The 18021-nt window shown below is 37.8% G+C and overlaps 1 protein-coding gene across 4 annotated transcripts in view; it reads left to right on the forward strand.

Moving 5' to 3' along the window:
- LOC110128571 (platelet glycoprotein 4-like) overlaps nucleotides 1-12035 on the forward strand; it is a 49984-nt gene extending 37949 nt beyond the window's left edge. For 3 of the 4 annotated variants that reach the window (XM_070469875.1, XM_070469895.1, XM_070469884.1), the window contains one exon: nucleotides 1089-1716. The gene's annotated coding sequence lies outside the window, so the exon portion shown is untranslated. Of the gene's footprint in view, nucleotides 1-1088; nucleotides 1717-10612 lie in introns of those variants that run through there. The other variant, XM_070469882.1, reaches the window with a different exon arrangement.
- The last annotated feature ends 5986 nt before the right edge of the window (nucleotides 12036-18021 follow it).

The following is an 18021-nucleotide window of genomic DNA, read 5'->3' on the forward strand; positions in this document are numbered from 1 at the left end:
TGTCACTACTTACTGAAGTAGTAAGAAGATGGAACAATTCTGCCTACAATCCATTTGATAAGAATGTATTCAAAATGCTAAACTAATACACTCACATCATAACACATAAAGGATATATTGCATCACCTTTAAGACCTGTCATCAGTCTAATAACAAATGAGTTATGATTAAACAAAGTAACCCAGAAAATTTATATAATAAACAAAAACATCATCCACTGAAAAATTAAAACATAATAAAAGTTTGTTCAAGTGGAAAAACATGCTTTTCAAAATATAGTGCAATAGTGGCCAATTTTTTTCTATATTGTTCTCTATTGAAATTACATGAGCAATTACATCAGTGCTTAGCCCTGAACATCAGTTATCATGGTCTGTACCTGGCTATATGAAGGAAGGCTGAAAACTTCCCAGAGTTCCTTTCTCAACATGTATTAATATACTGGTTTCCCTTAACATCTGATTGTAACAAGGAAAAATTACTGCTCTTTACACAATAACATATTTTTTTCTTTACAGATAGAGAAGAAAATTTTTCTATGTAGATTAATTTATTTACTAGATTTAGAAGAATCACAGATAATAGATTTTCTTAAACAAGGCTCAGTTTTGAATATCACAATAATTATGCCTTTTGGAAGATTTATAGAGAATTGAAAAATAAGGAGATAGATGTACTAGAGGGAATAGAGCAAAGATGGCAGAGTGAAGGTGTGGTTTTACTCAATGGATCACAAACAGAATAAGCCAACAGTCTATTCTAAAGCAGTAGTACATACACACTAAACGGAGGATGCTCTGAAGAGACAGCAAGGAGTGGAAACGCTCATGCAGAGTGGACTTAATGAGTGACCCGCCTTATCTGATTGTGTGCAGCTCTTAAGAGCTGGAAAGGAACCTTCCATGTTCCCTGGAATGGGAAAATAATTGCTTTATCCATGAAGTACATCACGGAATTTTTCTCTCCAGCTTGAAAAATTGGGCTAATTACTAGAAAAAATGACACCTTCAGTATACAGAATTTAAACATTACCTGTTTCATTTTTCCATGGCTTTCTGGTAAGTACTTACTTTTCTTTTCCTTTCCAGGAAGCAAATGAGTCTTTATGCACCAGTTACATCAGGACCATTATTAATATCGACCTACAAAATGAAGATATAATATGTCTTATTTTTGCAAAATACACCTTATAGTTGAAGAACTGGTATCACTCACTTTTTTTTTTTTTTTGCACTGAGCAGTAGCACATTTCAAAGGATTATTAAAATGCCATTAAAATCCAAACTTTGAACAACAATAAAAGCACCTTTTAAAATTGAACATGTTCACAAGGGAATGGATTTCAGTTTCTGCAGATGTGGCTTCGGTACGATCCAGTATTTTTATTTCTCCATGGGATCTTCCCAACCCAGGGATCAAACTCAGGTCTCCTGCATTGCAGGTGGATTCTTTACAAGCTGAGCCACCAGGAAAAACCAGCTCTTCTGGAAATCTGAGCTAATTTTCATCTTTCTACTCAGTTGCATACAACTTATGCTTGGAAACTTCAGAATGCTGCGTTAGCACTAAGAGGTGTAAATGATAACGCACATATTATCATGTGGGAGATCATCAAGTATATAATGTGCATCCATAGTTATTTGTTGCAGTATTTCTTGCTTTCATAGTCACCTCAGAAAGACTGGTTTCAAACATTAAAACATGCTGTCCTCAAAATCCTGTGCTTTATCCAATTCTTGTTGTGTCACAAAACATTTACTCTAGTTTTCTATCTGATTATTCTATCTGAATTTTTATCTCTTTATGAATCTCTATTTCCTTCTGAAACATTATTTCTAAATTCTACCTTATCAAGATTTTTCCTTAGCTAATTTTGAGCCAGTTGGGGGAAAAGGAAATAAAAAGATACTTGGCCATGCTTTAGAGTTGCAGGACTTAAAATCTAGATTATGAAGGATCTTTCCTTTTCATTAGATGACATGTTGATAGGAAACCCTGCTTTCCTCAGCAGGGGCTCACTACTGGTTGACACCACTAGTCCTCCTAAAAAGGCTCCCCATAGAAAGGAAGATAGACCACATTCTTCTCTGTGTTTTACACACAGGTTTATAGCATAAACTGTTGGTAACTAGTTCACTTGGATAATAAGATCCAGAATAATTTAGTTCACTCATGTTAGCTGCCAGGCTAAATCCTGAAAACCTCACACTGAGTTACCACCAATTCAGAATGATATTTTGAAAATCTAAAGATACTCAAAACATATTGATGTAATGTCCTTGCATTTAATTGGGAAGGAAAAAGTAACCTCCCAATGTATGGAAATGTACGATCTGAGACATTCTCTTCAGATACTTAAATGTCTACTCTAATAAAAATAAGTGGGAAAAAAAGGTCTACTCTCTTTGCATTAGGATATCTGTGGACATCCTAGTCTAAGAGAAATACAAAGGAAACTTTACTTCTTAAACTAAGTAGGACTGGATGCTGTAAAGTAGAAACTCCTCAAAAGAAGTGTATGAAAATTACATATCTACCTCATGGCAGAACTGCATAACCAATCAACGATTCACTTTTAAATTTTCATACAGAAATGTATCCCATTGTACGTAGGTATCAGGAAAATGATTTTGACTTACGTGTCTATAGGTAAATACATGCATATTCTAAATTCTATCATTTCTCACCATGTTTTTTCTAAATTCTATATATTATTTATAAAAGGAACAACAACTCATACTCAAACATTAGTAAAATACATAAAAAATACCCAATAGATACATGTAAATCCATGGCTAATTCATTTCAATGTATGACAAAAACCACTGCAATGTTGTAATTAGCCTCCAACTAATTAAAAATAAATGGAAAAAAAAGAAAAAAAAATACCCAATAGAAAATATACTTCCTTTAATACATGAGACATAGTCATTTTACATGAAGAATGGATTTGGATGTGTATATGTTTCTGTGTGAATGTGCATGTGCTGAGTCGGGAGTGGCATTTTTGAAAACGTATTAAGCATGTGACTTGTTTGACCAAGGCAAAGTGTAATCGTACACATGGATGGATCTTAATTCTCTGTTCCATAGAAAATCTGTATTATTTGGTAAAGTGGCACATTTTCATTCTAAAGTATGCTTAATCTCTATTAGACTACAGTTGTTCAAAACTGAAGTTTGAAAATGAATAGCATGTGCAAAGGAGTTAAACTAAGTTAGGAATCTATAGCATCTTAAAATGGATTTGTGCTGAAAATAATGTGAAGAAAGAGAACAATCTTTACAACTTACAGTTTTCAGGAAAAGAAGTATAATTTCAGGGGAAAAAAAGGTGTAGTAATAAGGAAAACTGGTTATCCATGAAAATTTGTTCTTGTGAACATGCTGGATATTTGCATTTGGAATTTTACACATGCAATAATCTGTCTACCTTAACCCATTATCAACATCTGAACTACACACTGACCATATTTACAGCTGGAGTTTGTTGCAGATGTGTTTCAACTGTCAGTTCAGCGTTTCTGGTTGATGTTCAGTGTATCAGATACACTGTGGCTGCTTTCTCTTTGTCTGCCTCTTCAGGTCCATCTGCAACTCTAACCACTCCACTTCAATAATCATTGTCCACTACATATTTCTGCATATATAAATGGGATTACCTATGACTGCTTTTCTGAATTATTTGCAGCAAGCTTAGCTAAAGAACTAATAAGGAGTTGGTGTTGAATACTGGTATCAACATATAGGCATACTCTGCTTTTTCCTTTCCTGTTTCAAAGGCAGCTGCAGTTTCAAATATTTGTGAAAATAAAAAACTCCCTTTATTAGGAAGTGACTTTCTTTCCACTCATAATTTTAAATGTGCTTTACTTCAATACTGTTTGATATGCTACTATAATTGTATATTTGCTTTTCTGTCTATGTATCAGTTTTGACATACTAACTCCTATTTTCTTTTCCCAACTGTTCTCAGATGCTAGTAAGTTTATGTGCACAAATTTCAGAAATGCTCCATTCTACACTCTCAAGAAGAGAACTGTGACATAGTTAGGACAGACATAAATGTTTTAAAGTCTTGTTTCTTTAACTGTGTGAAATCTGAGTCAGGTGTATTAGCATCACCTATAAACTTGCTAAAAATGCAAAATCTCAGTTGCCAACTCAGACCACACTGAAACAGAACCTGTAGTTTCAAAGGAACCTGTAGTTTCAAACCTTATCTAAAAAGATAAAGAGAGCAAAACTACAGAAGTATAAGATGAGTGGAAATCCAGCAGACTTTAAAATTTGCTATAAATATTTCACTAAGTTTTGCTCATTGCCTGTTGAGCTTGTAAACACTATTTTCAGATGGCTCAGTTCAGTTCAGTTCAGTCGCTCAGTTGTGTCTGACTCTTTGCGACCCCATGGACTGCAACACAACACGCCTCCCTGTCTGTCACCAACTCCTGGAGTTTACCCAAACTCATGTCCATCGAGTCAGTGATGCCCTCCAACCATCTCATCCTCTGTCGTCCCCTTCTCCTCCCGCCTTCAGTCTTCCCAGCATTAGGGTCTTTTCATATGAGTCAGCTCTTTGCATCAGGTGCTCAAAGTATTGGAGCTGCAGATTCAGCATCAGTCCTTCCAATGAACACTCAGGACTGATCTCCTTTAGTATGGACTGGCTGGATCTCCTTGCAGTTCAAGGAACTCTCAAGAGTCTTCTCCAACACCACAGTTCAAAAGCATCAATTCTTCGATGCTCAGCTTTCTTTATAGTCCAACTCTCACATCTATACATGACTACTGAAAGAACCATAGCCTTGATGAGACGGACCTTTGTTGGCAAAGTAACGTCTCTGCTTTTTAATATGCTGGCTAGGGTGGTCATAACTTTCCTTCCAAGGAGTAAACATCTTTTAATTTCATGGCTGCAGTCACCATCTGCAGTGATTTTGGAGCCCCCAAAAATAATGTCTGTCACTGTCTCCACTGTTTTCCCATCTACTTGCCATGAAGTGATGGGACCAGATGCCATGACCTTAGTTTTCTGAATGTTGAGCATTAAGCCAAATTTTTCACTCTCCTCTTTGAATTTCATTAAGAGGCTCTTTAGTTCTTCTTCACTTTCTGCCATAAGGGTGGTGTCATCTGCATATCTGAGGTTATTGATATTTCTCCCGGCACTCTTGATTCCAGCTTGTGCTTCCTCCAGCTCAGCATTTTTCATGATGTACTCTGCATATAAGTTAAATAAGCAGGGTGACAAAATACAGTCTTAATGTACTCCTTTTCCTATTTGGAACCTGCCTGTTGTTCCATGTTCAGCTCTGTTACTTCCTGACCTGCATAGATTTCTCAGAGGCAGGTTATGTGGTCTGGTATTCCTATCTCTTAAAGAATTTTCCACAGTTTATTGCGATCCACATAGTCAATGGCTTTGGCACAGTTAATAAAACAGAAATAGATGTTTTTCTGCAACTCTCTTGCTTTTTTGATGATTCTGCAAATGTTGGCAATTTGATCGCTAGTTCCTCTTCCTTTTCTAAAACCAGCTTGAACCTGGGGAAGTTCATGGTTCACGTATTGCTGAAGCCTGGCTTGGAGAATTTTGAGCATTACTTTACTAGCATGTGAGATGAGTGCAATTGTGCAGTAGCTTGAGCAATCTTTGAGCATATTCAGATGGTGACAGGCATCTGTAGGTTCTATATGGTAGAGGAGGGTGTTATACTCTCAAGATTTTTGAAATGTGTTATTTGCTTTGCTTTACAATATACATGACAAATATTCATGTTTACTGTATGTAAAGTAGGAGATAGGTCACGGGTAGGGAAGAAATACTAAACTCTGGAGATACTCACCAGAATTTATCTGAGATGGAAATTATGCATTGGAATAAAGGCACTCTTCAGGGCCCTGGAGTTTTATATATCACATAAACTATAAGAAATATATTAACAGCCACAGAGCTTTGCTGCTGCTGCTGCTAAGTCGCTTCAGTCATCTCCGACTCCGTGCAGCCCCATAGACAGTGGCCCACCAGGCTCCCCCATCCCTGGGATTCTCCAGGCAATACTGGAGTGGGTTGCCAGCTCCTTCTCCAGCTACAGAGCTTTAGCCCCACCCTAAAGCTGCCAGAACTTACACAGACCTGAGAAATAGACTCTTGGAGGGCTCAAACAGAACCTTGCATACACCAGGACCCAGGAGAAAGGAGCAGTGACCCCACAAGAGCCTGACCTAGACTTGCCCGTGAGTGTCCAGGAATCTCCGATGGAGGTGTGGGTTGGCGGTGGCCTGCTGCACGGTTGCGGGCACTGAGTGTAGCAGTGCATGCATGGGATCTTTCGAAGGAGGTCCCCATTATCTTCATTACCTCCACCATAGTTTGGCCCCATAAATAACAGGGAGGGAAAGCAGGCACACCCATCAAAGGAAAATTGGATTAAAGATCTACCGAGCATGGTTCCCCCTATAGGAACAAGAACCAGTTTCCCCCTCAGTCAGTTTCTCCCATCAGGAAGCTTCCATAAGCCTCTTATCCTTGTCCACTGGAGGGCAGAAAGAATGAAAACCACAATCACAGAAAACTAACCAATCTGATCACATGGACCACAACTTGTCTAACTCAATGAAACTACAAGCCATGCTGTGTAGGGCCACCCAAGATGGACGGGTCATAGTGGAGAGTTATGAAAAAATGTGGTCCACTGGAGAAGGGACTGGCAAACCACTTCAGTATTCTTGCCTTGAGAACCCATGAAAAGTAGGAAAAGGCAAAAATATAGGACACTGAAAGATGAACTCCACAGGTCAGTAGGTGCCCAACATGCTACTAGAGAAGAGAAGACAAATAACTCCAGAAAGAATGAAGAGATGGAGCCAAAGCAAAAAGAACAGCCAGTTGTGGATATGACTGGTGATGGAAGTAAACTCCAATGCTGTAAAGAGAAATATTGCATAGGAACCTGGAATGTTGGGTCCATGAATCAAGGCAAATTGGAAGTGGTCAAACAGGAGATGGCAGGAGTGAACGTCAACATCTTAGGATCAGTGAACTAAAATGGACAGGAATGGGTGAATTTAGCTCCTTGACCATTATATCTACTACTGTAGGCAAAAATCCTTTAGAAGAAATGGATTAGCCATCATAGTCAACAAAAGAGTCTGAAATGCAGTACTTGGATGCAATTTCAAAAACAACAGAATGATTTGTCTGCTTCCAAGGCAAACCATTCAATATCATAGTAATCCAAGTCTATGCCCTGACCAGTAATGCTTAAGAAGCTGAAATTGAATGGCTCTATGAAGACCTACAAGACCTTCTAGAACTAACACCAAAAAAAGATGTCCTTTTCATTATAGGGGCCTGGAATGCAAAAATATAAAGTCAAGAAATACCTTGAGTAATAGGCAAAATTTGCCTTGGAGTACAGAACGAAGCAGGGCAAAGGCTAATAGAATTTTTCCAAGAGAATGCACTGGTCATAACAAACATCCTCTTCCAACAACACAAGAGATGACTCTATAACATGGACATCACCAGATAGTCAATGCTGCAATTAGAGTGATTATATTCTTTGCAGCCAAATATAGAGAAGTTCTATACAGCCAGCAAAAACAAGACCAGGAGGTGACTGTGGCTCAGATCATGAACTCCTGATTGCCAAATTCAGGCTTAAATTGAAGAAAGTAGGGAAAACCACTAGAACATTCAGGTATGACCTAAATCGGAATCCTTTACAATTATACAGCGGAAGTGAGAAATAGATTCAGTGGATTAGATCTGATAGACAGAGTGCCTGAAGAACTATGGATGGAGGTTTATGACACTGTACAGGAGGCAGGGATCAAGACCATCCCCAAGGAAAAGAAGTGCAAAAAGGCAAAATGGTTGTCTGAGGAAGGCTTACAAATAGCTGTGAAAAGAAGAGAAGTGAAAGGCAAAGGAGAAAAGGAAAGATATACCCATTTGAATGCAGAGTTCCAAAGAATAGCAAGGAGAGATAAGAAAGCCTTCCTCAGGGATCAATACAAAGAAATAGAGGAAAACAATAGGATGGGAAAGACTAGAGGTTTCTTCAAGAAAATTAGAGATACCAAGGGAATATTTCATGCAAAGATGGGCACAATAAAGGACAGAAATTGTACTAACAGAAGCAAAAGATATTAAGAAGAGGTGGAGAGAATACACAGTAGAAATCTACAAAAAAGATCTTCACAACCATATGATCACTCACCTAACAGAAGCAAAAGATATTAAGAAGAGGTAGAGAGAATACACAGTAGAAATCTAACAGAAGCAAAGTAACAGAAGCAAAAGATATTAAGAAGAGGTAAAGAGAATACACAGTAGAAATCTACAAAAAAGATCTTCACAACCATACGATCACTCACCCAGAGCCAGACATCATGGAATGTGAAGTCAAGAGAGCCTTAGGAAGCATCTCTGCAAACAAAGCTATTGCAGGTGATGGAATTCCAGTTGAGCTATTTCAAATCCTAAAAGATGATGCTGTTAAAGTGCTGCACCCAATATGCCGGCAAATTTAGAAAACTCAGCAGCGGCCACAGAACTGGAAAAGGTCAGTTTTCATTACAGTCCCAAAAAAAGGCAATGCCAAAGAATGCTCAAACTACCACACAACTGCACTCATCTCACACACTAGTAAAGTAATGCTCAAAATTCTCCAAGCCAGGCTTCAACAGTACGTGAACCATGAACTTCCAGATGTTCAAGCTCGATTTAGAAAAGGCAGAGGAACCAAAGATCAAATTGCCAACATCCGTTGGATAATTGAAAAAGTAAAACAATTCCAGAAAAACATCTGCTTTATTGACTACACCAAAGCCTTTGACTATGTGGATCACAACAAACTGTGGAAAATTCTTCAAGAGATGGGAATACCAGACCACCTTTTCTGCCTCTTAAGAAATCTGTATGCAGGTCAGGAAGCAACAGTTAGAACTGGATATGGAACAGTGGACTGGTTCCAAATAGGGAAAGGAGTGCATTACGTCAAGGCTGTATATTGTCACCCTGCTTATTTAAATTATACACAGAGTACATCATGCAAAATGTCAGGCTGGATCAGGCACAAGCTGGAATCAAGATTGCCGAGAGAAATAGCAATGACCTCAGATATACAGATGACACCACCCTAATGACAGAAAGTGAAGAACTAAACAGCCTCTTGATGAAAGTGAAAGAGGAGAGTGAAAAAGTTGGCTTAAAGCTTAACATTCAGAAAACTAAGATCATGGCACCTGGTCCCATCACTTCATGGCAAATAGATGGGGAAACAGTGGAGACAGTGACAGACTTTATTTTGGGGGGCTCCAAAATTACTGCAGATGGTAAGTGCAGTCATGAAATTAAAAGATGCTTACCCCTTGGAAGGAAAGTTATGACCAACCTAGCCAGCATATTAAAATGTAGAGACATCACTTTGCCAACAAAGGTCCATCTAGTCAAAGCTACAGTTTTTCCAGTAGTCATGTATGGCTGTGAGAGTTGGACTATAAAGAAAGCTGAGAGTTGGACTATAAAGAAAGCTGAGAGCTGAAGAATTGATGCTTTTGAACTGTGGTATTGGAGAAGACTCTTGAGAGTTCCCTGGACAGCAAGGTGATCCAACCAGTCCATCCTAAAAGAAATTAATCCTAAATATTCATTGAAAGGACTGATGCTGAAGCTGAAACTCCAGTACTTAGGCCACCTGATGCAAAGAATTGACTCATTGGGAAAGACTCTGATGCTCAGAAACATTGAAGGCAGGAGGAGAAGGGGACAACAGGGGATGAGATGGTTGGATTGCATCACCGACTCAATGGACATGAGCCTGAGTCAACTCCAGGAGTTGGCGATGGACAGGGAGGCATGCCGTGCTGCAGTCCATGGGGTCGCAAAGAGTCAGACACTACTGAGTGACTGAACTGAACTGAACAGAGCTTTACTCTGGGCAAAACAATAGGCTGGATTGCCTGCCTGGAAGACGTCTAGAGAGGGAGAAACATAAAGGGCAAGAGAGGAGAATACAAAGACAAGGGCTTATTTCTAGGGAAGAATGAGCATCTATAGAGTAACAGAAGCATCAATAAGGCCAGTGCAGGGGAGAGAGCTGAGATTGGACCTACCTAGGCTCACAGACTCATGGTTACAGCTACTGTTCTACTGCTAATACTACATTCATTCTACACAGCTGAGGACTACGTTTGTTACGGAAAGACAGGCCTATGTGAACGATTGGAAATAAGTGGTTGGTATAAACTCCACTTCCTAAGTATTAAAGAGGAGAATTTAATTGCTGGAGACTTCATAGAACCTTCTATGGAAGGTTCATAGGAACCTTCATAGGAATCTTCTTTTAAGAAGACTTCTTAAAATGGAAATTTGGATTGTGATAAATTATTAAATATTTCACTTTCTGATAGAGACTAGGGAGCAGGATTCTAAAACTTTTATTTCTGAAACTTTTTTGAAATATTAACACCTGTTGTGTTGTATATTTTTCCACAGATATCTTAACAACCCTTTTAAATTAAAGGCTCCATAAGATTATGAAACCTATCTGTATTAGCAGTTAACTTTCTTTTGTTTATCCCCATTTCCTTCCCACCCTAGCCCTGCCACCAGCACATGAGCAGCATGTTTAGAGACGTACAAGGAGGGGAACCAGTGGAGTAATCAACTGAATGGACAGCTGAGTGACAAGGGTTCAGAAATTTTTCTACAAATAATTTCTTGCCAAAATCTGTCATTTTGCTTCGTTATTTATGTTATCAGAATATTTAACTCTGGTTCCAGCTGAAGCTGGCAATTCAGGAAATTCCTGAACTCACCTTCTCCCACAGACACTTCAAATCTACAGCAATGTAAAGAACAATTTTCTCCGAAAAAACTAAAAACTAGCTGAGCAAGTTTTCTGACACAATAGAACGAGTGAGAAAAACTACACATCAGGGCAGGTAGGAGAGGCTGCAAAACAATCCTGCCATTGTCAAGAAATGGTCAAGAGTAAATTTAACCTGGAGCATCCCCCTAAGGAGGAAAAAGTCTAAACTCCACATCTAGTAACTGCACTTGAGAGATGAGCACACAATACAACTAGATCTGAAAGTCAATGTTTCTGTCATCCACGAGGAACTAGAAAATGAAAAAAATGAGGTGCAAAGTTAGCAGAAGGAAAGAAATAAAAATAGAGCAGAAATAAATGGGGACTAAAAGACAGTAGATAAGATCAACAAAACTGAAAGCTGATTCTATGAAAATATAAACAAAACAAAAAACCTTGGCTACACGCACCAAAACAAATTCAAATATGAAAGAATTCAGATAAAATCACAAGTGAAAAAGGAAATAATACAACTGATACCATAGAAAAACAAAGGTTAATTAGATACTAATATTGATAATTATATGTCAATATATTTGATCACCTAAAAGAAATGAGATAAATTCCTAGAACATACAACCTACCAAGACTGAATCATAAAGAAACAGAAAAACTGAATACACCAATTACTATTAAACAGCTTGAATTAAGAAATCTAAAACCTTTCACCAAACAAAAGTTCAGGATCTGACAACTTCATTGGAGATTTCTAAGAAACAAGAATTAATATAAATTCTTCTCAACTCTTCCCAAAAACAGAAGAGGAAACACGCCAAACTCATATTACAAGCCCAGCAAAATCATCGTACCAACACCACATAAGAAAGGCACAAGAAAATTACAGATCAATATCCCTGGTAGACACAGATGCAAAATTCTCAACAAAATATTAACAAGGCAAATTCAACAACATGTTAAAATGATTATACACTGTGATCATGTGGAACTTATTCCAAGGACACAAGGATGGTTCAACATGTACAAATCATTCCATGGTATACACCACATTAACAAAATGAAAAATAAAAATAATGATTATCTCAATAGATACACAAAAAGCATTTGACAAAATTCAACACTTATTTATGATAAAAGCTTCCAACAGAATTATAGGAAATGTACCTCAACATAATAAAGGCCATTTATGACAAACCCACAGCCTAACATCATTTTCCATGGTGAAAAGCTGAAAAACTTTCTTCTAAGATCAGTAACAAGACAAGGCTAACCACTCACAATTTTTATTCCACATGGTACTGGAAGTCTGCATCCATCAGATAAGAAAAAGAAATGAAAGATATCTAAAATGGAAAGGAAGAGGTAAAACTGTCTCTGCAAATGACTTGATATTATATGCAAAAAGTCCTAAAGATTCTACCAAAAAAGAAAAAAAAAAATAGAACTAGTAAACAAATTCATCAAGTAGCATGATACAAAACCAAAGTACAAAAATATTGCCTTTCTATACACTAATAATAAACTCTCAGACACAAAAACTAAGAAAACAATCCCATTTGCAATTGGTTCAAGATGAACCATGTACATAGGAATAACTTAACTGAGGTGGTGAAAGAAATTCTTTCTCCTAAATTCTGCACACTAAAAAATATGAAACATTGATGAAATAAGTAAGTCACAAATATCTTCCATGATCATGAATTGAAAGAATTAATATTGTTAAAATGTTCATACTACTCAGCAAACTACAGATTCAATGCAGTCTCTATCAAAATTCCAAAGGCATTTTTCACATAAATAGAGCAAATCATCCTAAAACCTCTACCAAACTATAAAAGACTCTGAAATAGCTAAAGGAATTTTGAGGAGGCAGAATAATGCTGGAGGCATCATACTCACTGATTCCAAACTGTATTATACCGTAAACAAAACAGGATGTTATTAGCATAAAAAGACACATATTAATGGAAAAGAATAGAGACAGGAGCAATAAACCTATGTGTATATGACCAATTAAATTACAACAAAGTAGTGGAGAATATATAACAGCAAAAGAACAGTCTCTTCAATAAATGTTGCTGCAAAAACTGAAGAGTCACATGCAAATGAATAAAACCAGACCACAATCTTACACTATACACAAAAATTAACTCAAAAGGCATTAAAGCCTTGAACATTAAGCTTCAAAACATACAACTTTTGGAATAAAACATATTCAGTAAGTTTCTTGATATTAACCTTGGTGATAATTTTTTAAGTTTTACAACAAAAGCAAAAACAAATATATAGAACTGCATTAAATTTGAAAGCTTCTGAAGAGCAAAAGAAAACAATAAAAAGGCAAAATGCAACATAGAAGAAAATACATGTAAATCATATATGCAAGGGATTAATATGAAAAATATATAAAGAATATAGAACTCAAACTGAATAGCTTAAAAAATCTGATTAAAATTTTCACAGATCTGAACAAACATTTTCAAAGAAGACATATGAATGGCCTACCAGGTACGTGCAAAGATATTCAATATCACTAATCATCAGGTGAAAGTAAATCAAAACCACAATGGGATCTCACTGCTGCACACTTTGTTAGAATGACTGTCATCAAAAGTAAAGTAATAACAACTTCTGGCAAAGACATGGAGAAAAGGAAACTCTCATGTACTGTTGTTGAGAATATATGTTGGCATACCTACCATGGAACAACATGGAATAACAGCCTGGTTCAAAATTGGGAAAGGAGTATGTCAAGGCTGTATATTTTCACCCTGCTTATTTAAATTACATGCAGACTACATCATGTGAAACGCCGGGCTAGATGAAGCTCAAGCTGGAATCAAGACTTCCTGGAGAAATATCAATACCTCAAATATGCAGATGACACCACCCTAATGGCAGAAAGCAAAGAGGAACTAAAGGGCCTCTTGATGGAGGTGAAAAGAGGAGTGAAAAAGCTAGCTTAAAACTCAACAGTCAAAAAATTAAGATCATGACATATGGTCCCATCACTTCATGGCAAACAGAGGGGGAGAAAACACAAGCAGTGACAGATTTTATTTTCTTGGGCTCCAAAATCACTGTGGACAGTGACTGCAGCCACGAATTTAAAAGGCACTTGCTTCTTGGTTGAAAAGTTATGACAAACCTAGACAGCAGAGAACTCACTTTGTCAATAAAGGTCTGTATAGTCAAAGCTATGGCTTTTCAGGAGTTGTGTATGAATGTGAGAGTTGGACCATAAGGATGGCTGAGCACCCAAGAATTGATGCTTTTGAACTGTGGTGCTAGAAAAGACTCTTGAGAGTCCCTTGGACAGCAAGGAGATCAAACCAGTCGATCCTAAAAGAAATTAACTGTGAATAATCATTGGAAGGACTGATGCTGAAGCTGAAGTTCCAGTTTTTTTGGCCACCTGACATGAAGAGCTGACTCACTGGAAAAGGACCTGATACTGGGAAAGATTGATGGCAGGAGGAGAAGGGGGCAACAGAGGATGAAATGACTGAATGGTATCATAACTCAATGGACTTAAGTTTGAGCAAACTCCAGGAGATAGTGAAAGACAGGGAAGCCTGACATGCTACAGTCCATGTGGTCACAAAGAGTTGGACATGAATGAGCAACTGAACAACAGCCATCATGGAAAACAGGTGGAAGTTTCTCAAAAAATTAAAAATGCTATACGATCAAGCAATTCCATCCCTGGGTATTTATTAGAAGAAAACAAAAACACTGATTTTGAAAGATTTCTACATTCCCGATATGGCTGCAGCATTACTAACAATAACCAAGATCAATCAATCAATTGATCGATTGATTTTTCTGTCTATCTAGAATAGACTCGGAGAAGGCAATGGCTTCTGAGAGACTTCACTTTCACTTTCATGCATTGGAGAAGGAAACGGCAACTCACTCCAGTGTTCTTGCCTGAAGAGCTGGAGCCCACTGGAGCCTGGTGGGCTGCCATCTATGGGGTCACACAGAGTTGGACACGACTCAGGCGACTTCCCAGCAGCAGCAGCAGAATAGACCATCACGCAACCATAAAAGTAAAATCTTGACCTTCGTGACACCATGGATGGTCCTTGAGGGCATTATATTAAGTAAAATAAGTCAAACAGAAAAAGACAAACCCAGTATGATTTCATTTATATGTGGAATCCAAAAGAAAAAAGAAAAAAAAGTCAAGCTCAGATACAGAAAACAAATTGGTGGTTGCCAGAGGCAAGGAGTGGGGGTAGATGAGTCAGCAAAATGTGTCAAAATGATACAAACTTCTAGTAATTAAATCCTTGGGATATATTGTACAATATGACAACTCAGTAAATAATCTTGTATTGCACATTAGAAAGCTGCTAAGACAGTAAACCTTAAGTGTTTATCACAAGAATAAAGAACTGTAACTATTTACAGTGATAGTTGGTACCTAGACTTATTTTAGTGATTATTTCACAGTGCATATAAACCAAATCTTTGCTGTACATCTGAAACTAAGGTAATGTTACACTGTCAGCCCTAGGTATCTGCAAAGGATTGGTCCAGGACCTCCATGAATACCAAGATCCAGGGAGGCTCAGGTTCCTTACATAAAGTGGCATAGTGCAATGGACCCTCCATATCTGCCATTCATATCCTCAGATTCAACCAAGCATCTGCCCTTGCTATCTCCAGATTCAACCAAGCACAAACTGAATTCCAAGTCTGGTAAAACCTGCGGTTAGGGAACCCAAGGATATGAAGACACGGCTATGGGTCAACTACACAATATTAAGTGTATTTACCTCAGCCGCTGCTGCCAAGTCACTCTAGTCGTGTCCAACTCTGTGCGACCCCATAGACGGCAGCCCACCAGGCTCCTCTGTCCCTGGGATCCTCCAGGCAAGAACACTGGAGTGGGTTGCCATTTCCTTCTCCATTACCTCAGCTAATATAGAATAAATAACAAGGACATATGAAACCAAGTGTGGAAGTTAAAGTGACTCATTAGATATCAGGTAGAGCACTTGTTAGGACCTCCCAGGTGGTGCTACTAGTTACGAACCCGCCTGTCAATGCAGGAGGTGTAAGAGGCGTGGGTTTGATCCCTGGGTTGGGAAGATCCTCTGGAGGAGGAAATGGTAACTCACTCCAGTATTCCTGCCTGGAGAATCCCGTATAGTCTGTAGGGTTGTAAAGAGTCAGACATGACTAAAGTGACTTCAAAACTCCTTTGCTCTCTTCTCAGATATTATTTATATTTATTGGACAATAGCATTTTATTTTGCTTTTCTTTTTATGGCAAATATCTTCAAACTTGGGCTTTTAATATTTAAAAAAATCTTCAATTTAGTTTTTATTATTTTTGTGAAAACATTTTTTTCTATTGTGAATAAATTTAAAACTCCTATAACCTTCTTTCTCTAAATGTGATGGATAGAAATTTGGTTTTGGTGCCTGGGATTTGAATTCAAGGCCTACCATTTACTTTGGGAGGTAAGGCCTACCACTTTCATGACCTCATGAAAATTAAGCCCTGTGTGCTAGTCCCCTTACATGTAAAATGAAAATACTGATACCTAAAGCATGGAGTATCTTTGATTAATTTAATAAATAATGTATGTCGAGTGTTTTCCAAAGTGAATGAAACAGAGTAAGAAATGTTAATTAAGACCCTGTAACTTTGGTGCCTACTTGCTCAGTCGTGTTTGACTCTTTGTGACCCCATGGACTGTAGCTGCCGGGCTCCACTGTCCATGGAATTTGACCAGGCAAGAATACTGGAGTGGGTTGCCATTTCCTACTCCCGGGGATCTTCCCAACCCAGGGATCAAACCTGTGTCTATTGCATCTCATGCACTGGCAGGCAGATTCTTTACCACTGCACACCCTGGAAAGCTGTAACATTGGTAGGTAGTAAATGTGAGCTGATTGTCAGGTAACTCATATTTCTCTTCTGTCAAAATTTTAGCCCTGGAAAAATGACTCAAATTAACTGACTTATGCAAAGAGTTGAAAGTTTATTATTACTGCCTTATTCTTATATATATTACTTCCTGGATTTGAAGTTATCCTAGTTACAAGCTAATAAATTGGTCTAAACTGTATATGGATGTTGACAAACATGATACTCCTGGGACAAAGACAAAAAGTTTTCTTACTGCTGTAAAAACCATAAGTATCAGCCTACTTGCTGTCATATCCTTGGACCTTATGTGTCACAGGGGAGACACAACAAGGTCAAACGGATGCAGTGCACATAGTGAGACTGCACTGCAGCTCATGAAACCTAACTTTGAAGGACGCAGCACTTTCACAGCAAGCAGTAAGCAATGCCTCCCATGGTTTGGGGGCAGGAGTAAGACATCATCTCATTCTTGCAGGTTCACCACTGGAAACATAAGCCCAAGAAAAGGCCCATGTATGAGCAATGAGGGCCTTTCCTTTTGGCACACCAGCAGAATATGCAGCAGACCTAAGCCCAACAACAACTATTTCCTTTAGCTGTATACCCTACCCAGCCGTGTGTGACAGGTTATTATTATTTTTACTCTTTTTAGCTCTATGATAAAAAATTTGATAAACTTCTGGTTAATGATATTAAACTGATTTCTTCTTGGAATGTTTTTCAGGTTCTTAATGTGCTATAAACCTTCAAGAAGAAAAATTTACTGTTCAGTATTTCCCTAAGTTGTATGACCATGAGTTTCTTTTACTTAAAAATACCAATTGCAGTTTTTCAAAAGGACTGTTGGCTGCTGCTATTTTGCTTGTCTCTGTTTACTGGCCTTTTAACAAAAATCACTGTAATACACTTAATCTACCCATGAATATAATATCCCTTGGTCTAGTATTTTTCTCGTGGCAACTTTAGGATTTTCTATCTACAGTATCATGTCCATCTGAATCAATGAATTTGGTAAAATTACAGTTTACAAAATTAATATACAGAAATTTGTTGCATTTCTCTACAGTAACCACAAAATAACAGAAAGGTAAATTAAGGAAATAGTCCTATTTACCATAAGATCACAAAGAACAAAATCTACAAACAAATGTAGCTAAAGAGGCAAAAGACCTGCACTTGGAAAACAATACGACTCTGATGAAACAAACTGAAGATGACACAACCAGAAAGATATACCTTGTTCTTAAATTGGAAGAATTAAAATTGTTAAAATGACTGTACTATCCAAGCGAG

Source organism: Odocoileus virginianus, chromosome 1 (assembly GCF_023699985.2).
Source record: "Odocoileus virginianus isolate 20LAN1187 ecotype Illinois chromosome 1, Ovbor_1.2, whole genome shotgun sequence".
NCBI lineage: Eukaryota > Metazoa > Chordata > Mammalia > Artiodactyla > Cervidae > Odocoileus > Odocoileus virginianus.